Below are 15,332 nucleotides of genomic sequence, written 5' to 3' on the forward strand. Positions count from 1 at the left end.
ATTTCAGGCAAGTAAAAGACAGATTTCCTCACCAAGACAAAAGCACTCCTATGTTTTTAGGGAGTGTATTGGCCAGGGTCTTTATCTTTTGCTTTCTGATATTTTGACAGCTGACATCTTTCTGGTCCCAGAGGGATCTCCTTTATTAGCATTTCGTACTCTAACCTGCTGCTCACCTGCCCTGGAACACATACTTTTTGAACCAGGTACCAGACACCACAATACTCCCTTCATACTCTATAGGACTGACTGAAGTTATTCAAAGTTTGCCAATCCCCAGTCTGCTTACTCAGTCTCACAGGCTCATCCCCTACCCTCCAGCCACCTTATCAAAGGCGTCGCCTAAGATTTTGCCCTTCCTCTGCCTCTTGTCTGACTCGGTGCTTCCTTACACACGCTGATGCCTTTGGGAAAGTAGAATCTGCAAACTAGCTCTCCGGTGGCAATCTTTTAGTCTGTCTGCCTTATCATACTTAAGTTGAAATAAAGCTGATTAATCTGTAGGGCATACTGTAATGACTGGTGAACTACATGACGTAAGGGTCAACAGAAGCAGAAAATAAGGAACAGTCTTCCATAAAGGCTATTATGCAACACAGCTAGATCAATTTTGTTGGAATAGAGCTGCCATGTAGAGAAGACTACAAAATAAGGATGGGGAAAATTCAGATCACATTTCATTACAATCCACAGACTAATGAATTTGGACATTGACTGATTCATTTGAGCAAGAAAACACATTAAAGCAGTGGTTTCAAATGAATCTTAATTGGTGGTTTGGAAGCCAGGTGTGGTGGTGCCAGCCTGTACCCCTAGGGCTTGTGTGGCAGAGCAGGAGGATCAGGAGTTGGACATCTTGAGCTACATGAGTCCTCATCTTAAACAAACAAAGAATGATTTGGGAAACTGGAAGTTGTTTCATCCTAAGGACCTGAGTTTAGCTACCCCACAACCTATAAGTGATGGTTTGAATGAGAAACACCCCAGTGTTCTATCGCTGTGAAGAGACACCATAACTATGGCAACTCCTGTAAAGGAAAGCATTTAACTGGGGCTTGCTTACAGTTTCAGGGGTTTGGTCCATTATCTTCACGGCAGGGAGCGTGGCTGCATGCAGGCTGATGTGGTGGCTGAGAGTTCTCCATACAGCTCCTTAGGCAGCAGGAAAAGAGAGACACTTGGCCCAGCTGAAGCATTTGAAATTCCAAAGCCCACCCTCCGTGACACACTTCCTCCAACAAAGCTACCCCTCCTAATCCCTCTCAAGAAGCACCACTTCCTAATGACCAAGCATTCAAATACATAAGCCTATGGGGGCCTTTCTTATTCAAACCACGCCCCCCCACAAGCTCATGGTTTTGAACGTTGTTCCCCAGTTGATGGTGCTATTTGGGGAGCACAACCATTCAGGTAGTAGACAGAAACCTCCTAGGGCAAGTACATCACTGGATATGGGTTTTATAGCCAGGTCCACCCATTCTCTCTCTCTCTCTCTCTCTCTCTCTCTCTCTCTCTCTCTCTCTCTCTCTCTCTCTCTCTCATTTTTTATTTTTTTAAGATTTTATTTATTTATTTTATGTATATGAATACAGCTGCATGCCAGAAGAGGGCTTTAGAGGGTATAGATGGTTGTGAGCTACCATGTGGTTGCTGGGAATTGAACTCAGAACCTCTGGAAGAACAGTCAGTGCTCTTAACCACTGAACCATCTCCTCAGCTCCCTCTCTCTTCTGATGTGCTAATGAAATGTAATCTTTCTACTTCCTGCCTGCCAGTCCAGCTTCAGGCTTCTGTTGCCATGCCTTTTTCATCATGATGGATTCTCTCCCTATTGAATTGTAAACCAAAATAAGCCCGATCTTTCCTAAGTTGCTTTTGGCCAGTATTTTATCTGCCAACAGATGAAACCATCACCCAATGTAATGTTGGAAAGTATTAGATAGTGTAGGGGCAAAATTAATGCCATAGTCTATATGTAATTTACATTGTACAATTAAAGGCATGGTCTGTGAGAAAGTTGTCCTCCAGGTGATTCCACTACTTCCTGCATTCTGGGAATGACCACGCACTGCTGTAAACTAAACCTGCTAGCACTCTCCAGAAGATACAATTAATGTCCAGTGATCCTCTGAGATAAAACAACTTCCCTGGAGATTCAGCCTTCTGGACCCAACCTGCCTGAAGGTCCACATTCTTGAGACTCACAACCTTTCCTCCACCCAACCTGCCTGAAGGACTGCATTCCTGAGACCCACAACCTTTCCTGGAGATCCAGCCTCCTGGACCCAACCTGCCTGAAGGATTACATTTCTAAGACTCATGACCCCCCACTTATGGTTTTGTCCTTGTTTCCTTACGACTCCCACCCCTAATTACAGTTTTTCCTTATAAGCCTTTGAACCTCATTCTCCCATCCGGCTGCGACAGGAAGGACTATGATCTGAAGCTCTGAGCCCATAATACAGGACCCTGTGTTTGTTGCATGGTATCGAGTCCTGGTGGTCCTTTTTTTTTGGGGGGGGGGGTGTCTCGCGATCTGGTTAATCTCGGCATAACAACAGGAAGCGTCAAATCCCAGCTCTCCTACAGAAAGACAGAAGGAGGAACTGTGAAAATGGCCAGTCCCTCATGGGGCAGCTAGCCTCTTCTTGTTCACACCACTGAACAAGAGAACCTGTCTCAGACTGCTAGGAGGCAAGGGATGACGCCCAAGGTTGTCTCTGACCTCCACACCCATATCATGGCGTGTGCATGCCTGCAGTCACACATGAATACACATGCATGCATACAAAAATATATCATACATATACACAAAGATTGAAAATAATAGTGAGTTGGCTATTTTAAAAGAAGAGAGAGCTGCCTTATGAAACAGTCGGCAGCTGTGATTCTAGCATCCAGTACAGGTGGCGCTGTCACTTTGTTTGAAGTGGCATATTGCAAATAAGCAAACAACTTGGAGGCTTTAATAAGACACAGAGTCTGACTTAGCAGGTCTAAGGGGAGGCCTGAAGCCCCACATTTCAAACAAGCTGATTATGCAGGTCTGCAGGTGCACCGTGACTTTCAAGGAAATGGATGACCTCTACTTACAACCTGTCCACTTCTTTGATTCTATTACTATCATGCTGGAAAGCAGCAGGGTGAAAATTGGCATCCAGTGTCAGCTTGGGCTGTTCTGCTTGTCCTTACTTGAGAAACTGAATTCCAGGACGCCATGCCAAACTTCACAAAAAGGATTGCACACATCCTCTTGCCTTGCAGTTACGTCACCACACACTGGATTCATGGAATCAAAGAGAAAACAAACACCAAGTTCTGCGAAGGTTAGAACTAGAGGGAACTGAGAGAGGGCAGGAAGACACCCACCTTTGGCGTCTCTAGAAAGAGACAAAGGAGGCAGCTGTAGGCCCTATTAATGGCTTAAGAATATAGTTTGAATTGTTGATAAAATACAAAATTGAACTTCATTACACCATGTAGTTATTTTAAAAATTAAAAATGAACTACTAGCATTGTTGTGTGTGGTCATGTGTGGAGGTCAGAGGACAACTTCCAGGAGTCTGTTCTCTCCTTCCACAGTGTGTTCCTGGGATGGAACTCAAGCCACTAGGCTCGCAGCTAAGCCCTTGCCGCCATTAAGCCATCTCACTGGCCCAGCATCATGGAATTGTCATGAGGCTGCATATAAAAAAAATTCCTCAGCCGGGCGTGGTGGCGCACGCCTTTAATCCCAGCACTCGGGAGGCAGAGGCAGGCGGATCGCTGTGAGTTCGAGGCCAGCCTGGTCTACAAAGTGAGTCCAGGATGGCCAAGGCTACACAGAGAAACCCTGTCTCGAAAAAACCAAAAAAAAAAAAAAAAAAAAAAAAAAAAAAAAAAAAAAAAATCCTCAAATCAGGTTTTCCCTGGTGGCTCCTTTTGGACCTTAAAGGTATGATCGTATCAAAAATACTTAAGCAGAAGCATTAAAAATATTTAACCTATCATAATGTTCTTCTAGTAGGTTTCTAGGACCCTCTGCTATCATAATGTTCTTCTAGTAGGTTTCTAGGACCCTCTGGATCCTTCTACTTTGCTATTCTCCCATGCCTCTCTCATCTAGAGTCCCAATAGGATGTCCTCCTGGTAAATGAATACTTTCATGGGACATGCCCCTTGGGCTAGTATGCAGATATAAGTGAGTATATACCATTTGAGTCTTTCTGCTTCTTATGATAGGCAGATTTGGGTCCAGGGGTCCCGCTCAAACTATGGCACCAGCCAAGGACAATATAGGCCGTAAACTTCAAACCCCTACCCAGATCTAGCCAATGGTCAGAACATTCTCCACAGTTGAGTGGAGAGTGGGGTTTGACTTTCACACGTACTCTGGTGCCTCATATTTGACCATGTCCCCTGGATGGGGAGACCTGGTGGCACTCAGAGGAAGGATAGCAGGCTACCAAGAAGAGACTTGATACCCTATGAGCATATAAAGTGGGAGGAAGTCCCCCTCAGGCACAGTCATAGGGGAGGAGAGTAAGGGGAAAATGGGAGGGAGGGAAGAATGGGAGGATACAAGGGATGGGATAATCATTGAGATGTAACAAGAATAAATTAATTAAAAATAAAAATAAAAATAAATTTAACCAAACCTTCATTTAAAAGGAGTTTTTTGCTGTGCCTTTTTATATGCTACTAAGTCTTTGAAATCATGACTTGTACAAAATTAGTGAAAACTTGTTGTGTTTAGTTTTCATTTAATCACTCATTCTAGAACTTACATGTTTTTTTTTATCTATTAGCATATCTCAGTTTTATAAACTAATAGGTCTTCCTGTGACATTTTTGTGTGAGGGTCTCGGTTTTGAAGAGGGTGAGGAAGTTGGGGTAAGCTGCTGGAGAATATAATTCTCTGGACATGAAAGAGTAGAAAGGATGACCTTAAAATAGAATAGGGCAAAATGAGACACTTTCAAAATCTAAGAATGAGGCTCATTTATGTGATTTGTGTTTACAAAAAAGTCCATTTCTCATAGGATAATGGAATTTAAGTATGGAAAATAGGCTTTGGGATCACAAGTTTATTACTTTCATTTTGCAAATTAGTGAATCCAGGCTCTTCTAGAGCACTTAGGTGACTTGCTGTTGACTGCTTGGGGTATCAGTGGGCTACTGAGAAAATCGAAGCTCATTTTTCCAGTGGTTCTTAGCCTGTGGGTCATATTCATGGGAGTCACCTACCCATTGGAAAACACATATACCTACATTATGATTCATAATAATAGCAAAACTACAGTTATGAAGTAGCTACAAAAATAATTTTATGATTGGGGGCCATCACAACATGAGGAACTGTATTAAAAGGTAGCAGCATTAGGAACTCAGTTGAGAATCACTGAGTCCTGGGCTATTTCAACAACATCATGTAAGTACATTTTAGATAACCAATACCACTATCATTAAAATTAAGTATTGTGAGCCGGGCATGGTGGCACATGCCTTTAATCCCAGCACTCGGGAGGCAGAGGCAGGCGGATCGCTGTGAGTTCAAGGCCAGCCTCGTCTACAAAGTGAGTCCAGGACAGCCAAGGCTACACAGAGAAACCCTGTCTCGAAAAAACCAAAAAAAAAAAAAAAAAAAAAAAAAAAAACCAAAAAAAAAAAAAAATTAAGTATTGTTGCCCAGTGATGGTGGCACATATCTTTAATCCAAGCATCTAGGGAGGCAGAAGCAGATCTCTGTGTGTTGAGGTGAACCTGGTCTATAAAGTGAGTCCAGGACAGCCAAGGTTACAAAAGAAACCCTGTCTCAAAAAAACAAACCAAACCAAACCAGATTAAGAATTGTTCTTTAATATTTTTTTTTGTGAGTCTAGAGAAGAGACTGATACTTTTATCTGTTCTAAGAAAATTCTATGGAGGAATAAAGTTTTGGATTCTTTGTAAGAAGTCAAGTATCAAACTGGAGAGATGGCTCAATGGTTCAGAGAAGCTGTTCTGGCAGAAGACTCAAGTTCGAGTCCCAGAACCCAAACAGGCTCATAACTGTCCACAGTGTCAGTTCCAAGGACTCTGATGTCCTATTCTTGCCTGTATGGGCACCAGAATATGATGCACCTATACACATGCAAGCAAAACACATACACACACACATGTGTGTATGTGTGTGTGTGTAGTGTATTGCTATTAGTTTAATGGAATGAACTAATAAATGTTTATTATTAGGCTTGTAATTATTATAGTGGTATTGTTTAATCCACTTTCACAATCAATAAAGACACAGATACATGATCTATTTTAAAATAGCCTTATCACCTGGAGCATGGCAGATATTCATTCCTAAGCTACCGTTATTATATCTCAACCCCCATCTCATGCTATTTGCTTTTAATAATTTCTGTTTGGGCTATAATCCCAAAATACTTGCTAAGGAACTTTAGAGTTCCTCCTTTAGATCCACATGGCTGGTTCCTGCCCCATGGTTGTTCTCCTCCTTCTTCCTTTTCTGGTATCTGACTGCTTCTCTTTCCCAAAAGTCCTCAAACCTTTGCATTGCTTACCTTCCTCCAGCCCTGCCCAGGCATCAGCTTTCTTGATTAGTCAGTGAGGCAAGGTTAAACAGCAATACTTGGGGTACAAGACAATGAGCAGTGAAAATCTAGGGGCAAGCAATTAACAAATACAAAGCACCAGATGATACTCCCACAGTAGTGTGTGTGTGTATATATATATATATATATATATATATATATATATATATATGTATATAGTGTAATAAGAGACAAAACCTAAGAAAAATATTTTTAAGGTGGGTAATTAACAAGGGAAGTGTCTCAGGACCTAAGTGTGTCCAATTTAGCTAAAATATGAAGGCTAAAGTAGTAGGGTATATAATCTTGGTTAGTGGTGACATTGACTAGCTGGGGGTATTGAACAATAAACTTGGAGTCAGATGTTGGGTGAAATTTAGAAAAGCCAGATAGAGTCTTGAACCTGATACTATCAAAGTAGATTGCCAGACCAGTTGTGGTCTGGGAACCAATTCAAACCAGAGTCCATTTTTCATTTCTTGTCCCTACCTGGACTTTAAAAACATAATATAGACAGCTTGGAATTGGCCATCACTGGAATAATTATTCCATGCAGTCTGCAAACTCTAGGAAAAAAACACATTTTTTTTTCTTTCCCAGAGAGTCAATTTTCTGGCATACCCAGATAAAATGAAATTCCATCTTTAGTAGCCAAACTATCAATGGAAAGGGAACATTGAGGAGGAGACTGGGTCCATGATAACCCCTCCCAGACAGTCTATTGAGAAGTTGTGGGGGCATAGTCTTCATGGAAGCTGGGGTGTGGAGCTCTGTCTCCACAACTTTCATTATACAAGCAAGATTTGACTGTAAGTTCTGCCAGTGTAGAATTGTTTGGTCTTGAGAAAATGTCATAGTCTTGCCAATTTTTCCTCTAAAAATTGAGTAAAACAAATTGTCTTTATTAGGACTTTCTGAAGCTTTGGAAAGGTGAAAGACAGTATATTTTATTCAAATATAGCCAAGAAGGCTAGAGGTGGTGGCACATACTTGTAAGCCCAGTACTCAGGAGGCTAGGGCAGGAGGATCATCTCAAGATCAAGGCTAACTTGAGCTACACAGTACGTTCCAAGCATAGCATCGGCTGTATAGTTAATTCTAGGCCAACCTAGACTACAAAGTAAGCGATAAGCCATTTCTAATATTACAGAGTGATACCATGTCTCAAAAATGTCAAAAAGATGTCGATTCCCTTTTCCCCAGGATAGTTTTGTGAACAAAAAGAGGTTCCATTATTAAGTATACCTGAACAACAGACATCAATTTGGTCATCTTGGACAAACTGCTCACTATTCTCAGTATTTTCATGAAAAGTAGATGGGTACCGGTACTGCTGTAGTTTTACAATTCAGTGCAGTGCTTTCTAAAATTCTTTCATTCAAAGATCAGGCATCATTTTATTAATTTTTTATTAGTATATAAGATATCATTTGATTATGGCATCTTCAAAAAATATTTTTGCTGCCTTTCTTCCCTCTTCTCTTCCATCCCTCCATCTCTTTGTAATTTTTCACCCTCAACAGCTTTCTTGCCACATGCATGGCACATATGTCGTATTGTTCACTTTTGTGACACTTCTTTTGGTCTCTTTTCTGGTTTATACAGACTATGTATAACAGCCATTTATACATTAAACACATAAACTTTAGAAGTTAGAATTCCTATATGAGAGAAAAAATGACATGTTAGTCTTTCTGAGTCCGAGTCACCTTGCTCAATGATCTCCAGACCCATCCATTTTCATGAATTTTTTTATTTTTTGTTTGTAGCTTAATAAAATTCCATTGTTTATGCGTATATCACATTTTATCATCCATTCATCTGTTGATAAAAATCTACCAACTCCTACTGTATTGTGAATACAGCAACAATAAACATGGTGTTTAAATATTCTTTGTTAACATGTATGTCCTTTACATACATACCTAGGAGTGGAATAACTGGGTTATATAGCAGTTCTTTTTTTAATATATTGAGATGCCACTACTCTGATTTCCCTAATGGTTAGACCAGTTCATACTCCCACCAGCCATGAATAAGTGTTCCTCTCCATAACTGTACAAATCCTTGCCAACAGCAACACTTGTTGTTACAATTATTTTGACGGTATCTATTCTAACTGGGGAGAGATAGGATCTCAAAGTGGTCTTGATCTGCATTCTCTGATGGCTACAGGAGGTGGATACTGTTTTAGATACTGTGCCAGTATATGTCGACTCTCAACTTCATGATATTTAGAGTAACCATGGAAAGAAATCTCGGGGCATAGCTATGATCTATATTAGGTTGAGGTGGCAGGTTCCATCTTAACTATGGATGACACCATTTTATTATCTGAGGCCGTTGAATGGCTGAGTAAAACAAATAAAACAAGTTAAACACAAGCATTCATCACTCTGCCTCTTCACTGTGGACACTAAGTGACTATTCCCTTCTTTTCCTGCTATAGAGCTTCCAAGGTGGCTGGTGTCCTCTGGGAAGTGTTGTTGAAATAAACCCATTTTTCCTTAAGTTGCTTTTCTTGTGTGCATTTGTTGTTAAGTTTTACTTTTCTATTTTTCTGTATGTGTCTTTGTGTATGGTGTGTGAGTGGTGTGTGTGTGTGTGTGTGTGTGTGTGTGTGTGTGTGTGTGTGTGTGTGTGTACACACAAGGATTATGTGTTCTTGCGTATATGTGTGGTCACTAACTGAACCTTGAGCCAGGCTGGCAGTGGGCAAACCTCATGGACTGCCCTGTCTCCACATCACACAACAACGGCATTACAAGCATGAGCAGCTATGCCCGACTTTGGTCATGGGGGCTGGTGATTCAAACTCACACATTATGCTTGTGCAGCAGGTGGCCGTACTCACTGAAATGCCTTCCTCCCATTCTTGTTGGTTGTTTCGTTGCCAGCAGTGAGACAAGTAGCTAATGCAAATGCTTGTTGGTCATTCTTGTTTCTTCCTTTTGGAACTCTGCATTTCAATAGCCCGGCTTTTGATTGGCAATATTTTTTTTTCTTTTTAATTTTGTAGTTCTTTTATATCCTAAATATGAACTCCCTGTCTGAATGGCTGGCAAAGTTTCTTTTCTATTCTGTAGGCTCTCCGTTCACTTTGATAGTTTCTTTTGCTGTGCAAGTTTTAAACTTCATCCAGTCCTATTCATTCATTCTTGGGGCTATTTAGTGTGCTGTTAGAGTCCTGTGCAGAAGGTTCTTGCTCCAATATCTATCATGAGGTCATTTCTTATGTTTTCCTTTAGCAGCTTCAGCATTTTGCCTTTAAATTGAGGTATTTGATCCACATTATATTGATCTCTATGCAGGGTGAGAAATGTGGATTGAATTCTGTTCTTCTTCAGATGTTTACCAAGCTTGTCAGCATCGCTTGTTGAATAGGCTGCCTGTTTTCTAGTGTATGCTTCTGATGTTTTTAAAGAAAATTAACTGACCACAGCTGTGTATAGAGGTTTACTTTTGGGTCTCTACTCTCCTCCACTGATTTAAATTTTGTTTTTTATGCCACTACCTTCCTGTTTTTATCACTTTGGCTTTGTAATATTACCCAAAGTTAGATTTTATGATACCTCCAGCATGTTTTATTTTTGTTTTTGTTTTTTTCCTGCTTAAGATTACTTTAGCTATATGTGGCCTTTTGTGTTTCGGTCTTAATTTTTGGATTTTTAAAAATGTTTATGTAAAGAATGCCATTGGAATTTTGATGGAAATTGATTTGAATCAGATTACTTTTGGTAATATATCCATTTCATGATATTAATCCTGCCAGCCCATGAACATGCAAAGTTCTTTAATTATGTACTACCTGCTTTAGTTTCTCTTTTTAGTTAGAAAATTTAGATTTACAGAAACTTAGCAGATAGTTCACATTTGCTGTAACACCTATATACTATTAGTATCTTCTGCCGGTACAGTGCGTCTATTATAATTAATAAGACAATGTGGCTTTATTATCACTAACCAAGGCCTATAGATTGCAGTCATTGATAGCAGCAATCTTCATGCCCTGGTAACCAGGTGCCCAATATGGCCAAATCCATTTACTCTGACTTTCACTGTTGTGTCAAGGGACTAGGCTGGCACTACATGAGAAGATGCAGCTGTCTCTGGAAAGGGAGGAGCAGAGAGCCTCTTTTTTTTTTTTTTTTTTTTAAGATTTATTTATTTATTATTTATACAGTATTCTGCCTGCATGTAAGCCAGCAGGCCAGAAGAGGGCACTAGATCTCATTGTAGATGGTTATGAGCCACCATGTGGTTGCTGGGAATTGAACTTAGGACCTTCGGAAGAATAGACAGTGCTCTTAACCTCTGAGCCATCTCTCTAGCCCCGAATTGTAGAGTCCTATAACATACAGACTTTTCTACTGGCTTCTCTAACTTAGCGGGGTTCATCTAAAGTTGTTCCATGGCTTTTCACAGCTTGATGGCTCAGTTCTTTTTATTGCCGAACAATATCCCAAAGTGTGGATATACCATAGATTGTTTGTTTTACTCATTGGAGGATATCTTGATTGCTTCCGGTTCTGGACAATAATGAGATGCTGAAGCAAACACTCATATGCAGGACCATGATTTGCATCAATGTACAAAATTCAATATCATTGAATTAAAAAATAACCTTATTTGTAACAATTAAGGCCTTGAGATGAGGAGTAGATTCGATAATCTACCTTTTGTTCTATCTTCCCTCTATATTTCTATGTTCCCCCCTTTCTTTCTTTTTAGCTCCTATCTCTTTAGCTACAAAAGAAAGATAAAGGAAAAGAGAGACATCCCTGAGTCAAACCTGGTTTCTGCTTTGTAAAAGACGAATAATACTTATAACCATCTCCCAATGAAAATAAGCATCTGTAGACCAAGAGAGTAAACAGAAACCTATCCAACCCCCATTAGAGGAAATGGGATGTCATTCTCCTAAGGTTTCTTCAGGCTGATTTAGGGCAAAAAATACCCCTGAAGGCTCCCCCCCAAAAAATTTGGGGAAAATACTTCTGACATGGACTTGGGCCTCGTAATGTTGCTCATGCCCACCCTGGTGGGGTGGTCTTGCCAGGCCACGGAGGAAGAGGTTACAGGTAGTACAGGGTACACTGAATAAGCTAAGGTCAAACATTAGGGGAGGAGGACTCCCCTTGCTAAGGACTAGGGGAGGGAGGGAAAGGGGATGAGGGAGGGGATAGGATTGGGAGGTGATGAGGGAGGGAGCTTCAAGAAAGATGTAAAAAATTCAAAGTACAGAACAAGCAGGTAACTAAAATTGCTAATCTCACTTCATGGGACTAGCTCTGAGACTGGCTGAGATACGAAGGTCTATGCATAGACAAGGCTTCATGTTCATCATAGATTCTCTGTGACTTATAATTAGAGGACATTCTTAGTTTGGCATGAAGGAAGATTTGCAGATGTCTTGCTTCTGCTCACACGATGAGCAGAGAACCAGTCTTAATTGCTCTATACATCCTGCACACCTCATAGAATCACAATGTTAGAACTATATATATAATGCTTGTGAGAAATTATGCTTTCAGAACAAAAGAACTGGACACCAGCGCTGGATCAGAGATGACAGGACTCATTCCTCTCAGCATGCTGGATGGTGACATCCTGCATCCTCTATGTTCCAGCCACAGACGCCTCAGTTGCTGTTACCCACCAGAACAGGACAGCATTGTAGAAAGCTTCTAATCTCAATTGGTCCAGCATTTCAGACTATCCCACACAGGACTCCTATTAAGCCTAGAATTTCACAACATTTGGGAAATGGACCACAAATGCTATCCCTGGCTTACTTACTTTTTTCTTCATAACCCACAAAGTCCAATTAAACCTGCCAAAGGAGCATGGATGTCTTGTCATCCCCTGGAGCACAGGCAACTTGTCCAGAGGTCACACCTCTAAAGAAAACTGGTTCTCCCACCTCAGAAGCCAAATGCCAATGGTGCCTCAGCTGGTGTGTGTGTGTGTGTGTGTGTGTGTGTGTGTGTGTGTGTGTGTGTGTGTGTGTGTGCGCGCGTGTGTGTGATGAGATGTGCCCCTTCTCATCGATTCTGGTATATTGAGTGGCATTATCTTGTATAGCTGTTGTGCAGGCAACCACAGCTACTCTGAGTTCATGAGCCCAGTGGTCCTGTCCAGAAGACACCACAACCCCTGATCTTCTCATACTTCTGACCCTCATAAGTCTTTCCACCTTGTCTTCTGAGATGGATGCATGTGTGTGACATAGATGTCCGCTTCATGACTAAACACTCCATGAACACTGTTCTCTGTGCTTTAACCACTCATGAGTTCTGCATTAACTACCATCCACCAGCTCTATTCCTATTTCTAACTACACACATGTGGTTTGCTTCTTCACTGTGGGTCACAAGAACCTGCATCCTAGTTCATGATTCCAGCATGGATGAGAGGAGAGCTCAGAGGCTCCATTCCTAGCTGAGGAGCTCCTGGCAATTAGCAAGAGGAGTAGTTTTTCCTCTGGAGTGGACACTTGTATGTTGCTCATATTCATGAGAGCAGTACTACATGGGTTCTGTGGGTCTTTAAAAATGACACAAAGGGGCTGGAGAGATGGCTCAGTGGTTAAGAGTGCTGACTGATCTTCCAGAAGTCCTGAGTTCAATTCCCAGCAACCACATGGTGGTTCACAACCATCTATAATGTGATCTGATGCCTTCTTTTGGCACGCAGATAAAGAACTCATATACGTTAATTAATTAATTAAAATCTCAATAAGACATGAAAGTGAGAGGGCCCATATTGGGGAGTGTAGGGATAGTTGGAGGGTAGTTGAGTATGGATATGATCAAGATATATTTTTCTTAGGCCTAGCTTGCTTTTGTTTTGCTTATTTGTTTTCTGTGGCCCTCTAAGTTTCTTAAACATTTTACACAAAATTACATTTGGGTAAGAAATCATCTTGGTGTGCCTGCTTGTTAGTGACCTAATTGCAGTGTGGCTTCTTGGTGTTAACTAAGTCCTAGTCAAGTTGGCATCGAACTCACATTTTCCCATCTTTTGTGATCTGCAATTTTGCTCCACTTTCACTCAGCCCAGTGAGTCACTCAAGAGTTCTTTTCTCGTCCTCCACTACCACATCTGTGTAAGTGAACAAGCTGTTTGCAGACAATCTAAATAATAGGCGGTAATGACTAATTTTATGCATTAACTTGATTGAGTGACAGTGCCTAAATATGAGGGTGGACCATTTTCTGGATATGTTTTGTGAGAGAAACTTGGTATGAAATTTACTTTGAAATCACTGAAATTTAACTAAGGCGGACTACGTTCTATATACAATCAGGCTGTGAGTAGAAAGGGCTGGCCCTCTCTGACCTAATAGAGTTGGACCAGCACACAGCCTTACAAGTTACGTTGCATCTCTGGCTCCTCTCTTATGCTATTACCATCCCATCCCATGTGTTTGGCCTTGCTAGCTTCCATAGTTACAAAAGCCAATCCCTTAAAACAAAACGAGAATAAACAAAAACCCCACTCATGTGCATTCAATTGGTTGTGCCTTTCAAGAGAAATTTGTTTGTTTGTTTGTTTTGTTTTTTTAAGTCAGGGTTTCTCTGTGTAGATTTGGCTGCCCTGGAACTCATTCTGTAAACCAGGCTGGCCTCGGACTCACAGAGATCTGCCTGCCTCTGCCTCCTGAGTGCTGGGACTAAAGCTGTATGTCACCACCACTCTGCCAAAGAGAATTTTAATATCCTAGTATTTTGTAAGTATCTAGTAACTCATGAAAAAAAATAGAATTCTTTTTTGTTTTTTTTATTTTGACTGTTTTTTTTTTTTTTTTTTTCTTTTGAGACAGGGTTTCTCTGTGTAGATTTGGCTGTCCTGGGTTTGCTTTGTAGAACAGACTGGCCTTGAACTCACAGCGATTCACCTGCCTCTGCCTCTCAAGTGCTATGATTAAAGGTGTGCCCTACCATGCCTGGCTTAGAATTCTTAAAACAGTGAAATTATGCTCACAGGCCATTCCAAATTTACTAACCAAAGCAAAACCAACATCTGCGTTCTTTGCTTTGTCTGTCTGTTCACTTTTTCTGTTTATTTTTCTTGGCAGTGCTGGGGAATCAAAGCCATAGCTGTGCCTTGCTCATGATAGGAAAAATTCTACCATGTAGCTAGGCCCTTGAGCCCTGTTCTGTTGTGTGCATTGAAAAGGTACAGCAGTTGCCATAGTGACTTAAAGATCAGTCTCAGTTTTCTCAGGGAGGATGTCTGCACTATTTGCAGGCTGTAGGCCACAGTGAGCAGCTGTCAGTCTCCTCCACACATGGGGGAAGTCTTACTGCAGAGCATCTCAGCATCCAGCTGTTCTGAGTTACTTGCCTTTCGACAAGTTCTTAGAATGTCTGTAAGACCAGAAGGCCAACTATAGTCTTCAGAGGATCAATTGACCTGGAAAGTCCAAAAGGAATTGTCTCAGGAAACAACTGACCTAAGAATATGGGGAAAATCAACTTTTGGAAACAACCGTCTTACTTATCTATGATTTGGGGAAGCAATCTTGGCTTGGTTATAGCATCTTCAATAACCGAGGGGGGCATTCCAGAGATACAAGTCAGGTCATAAGGGAAAAAGCAGTCCACTTTTCTCTTGAATCAAATTTTCTGCACCATTGAGAAAGATTAGCAATGTGCCCAGGAAGTATGTTAAAACTGTTATTTCTTACTAAACCAAATATAAAATATGTTTGTAAGCAGAGTATAAAATCTTCACATTTTCCAAGACTTCCAT

Source organism: Acomys russatus, chromosome 8 (assembly GCF_903995435.1).
Source record: "Acomys russatus chromosome 8, mAcoRus1.1, whole genome shotgun sequence".
Lineage (NCBI taxonomy): Eukaryota > Metazoa > Chordata > Mammalia > Rodentia > Muridae > Acomys > Acomys russatus.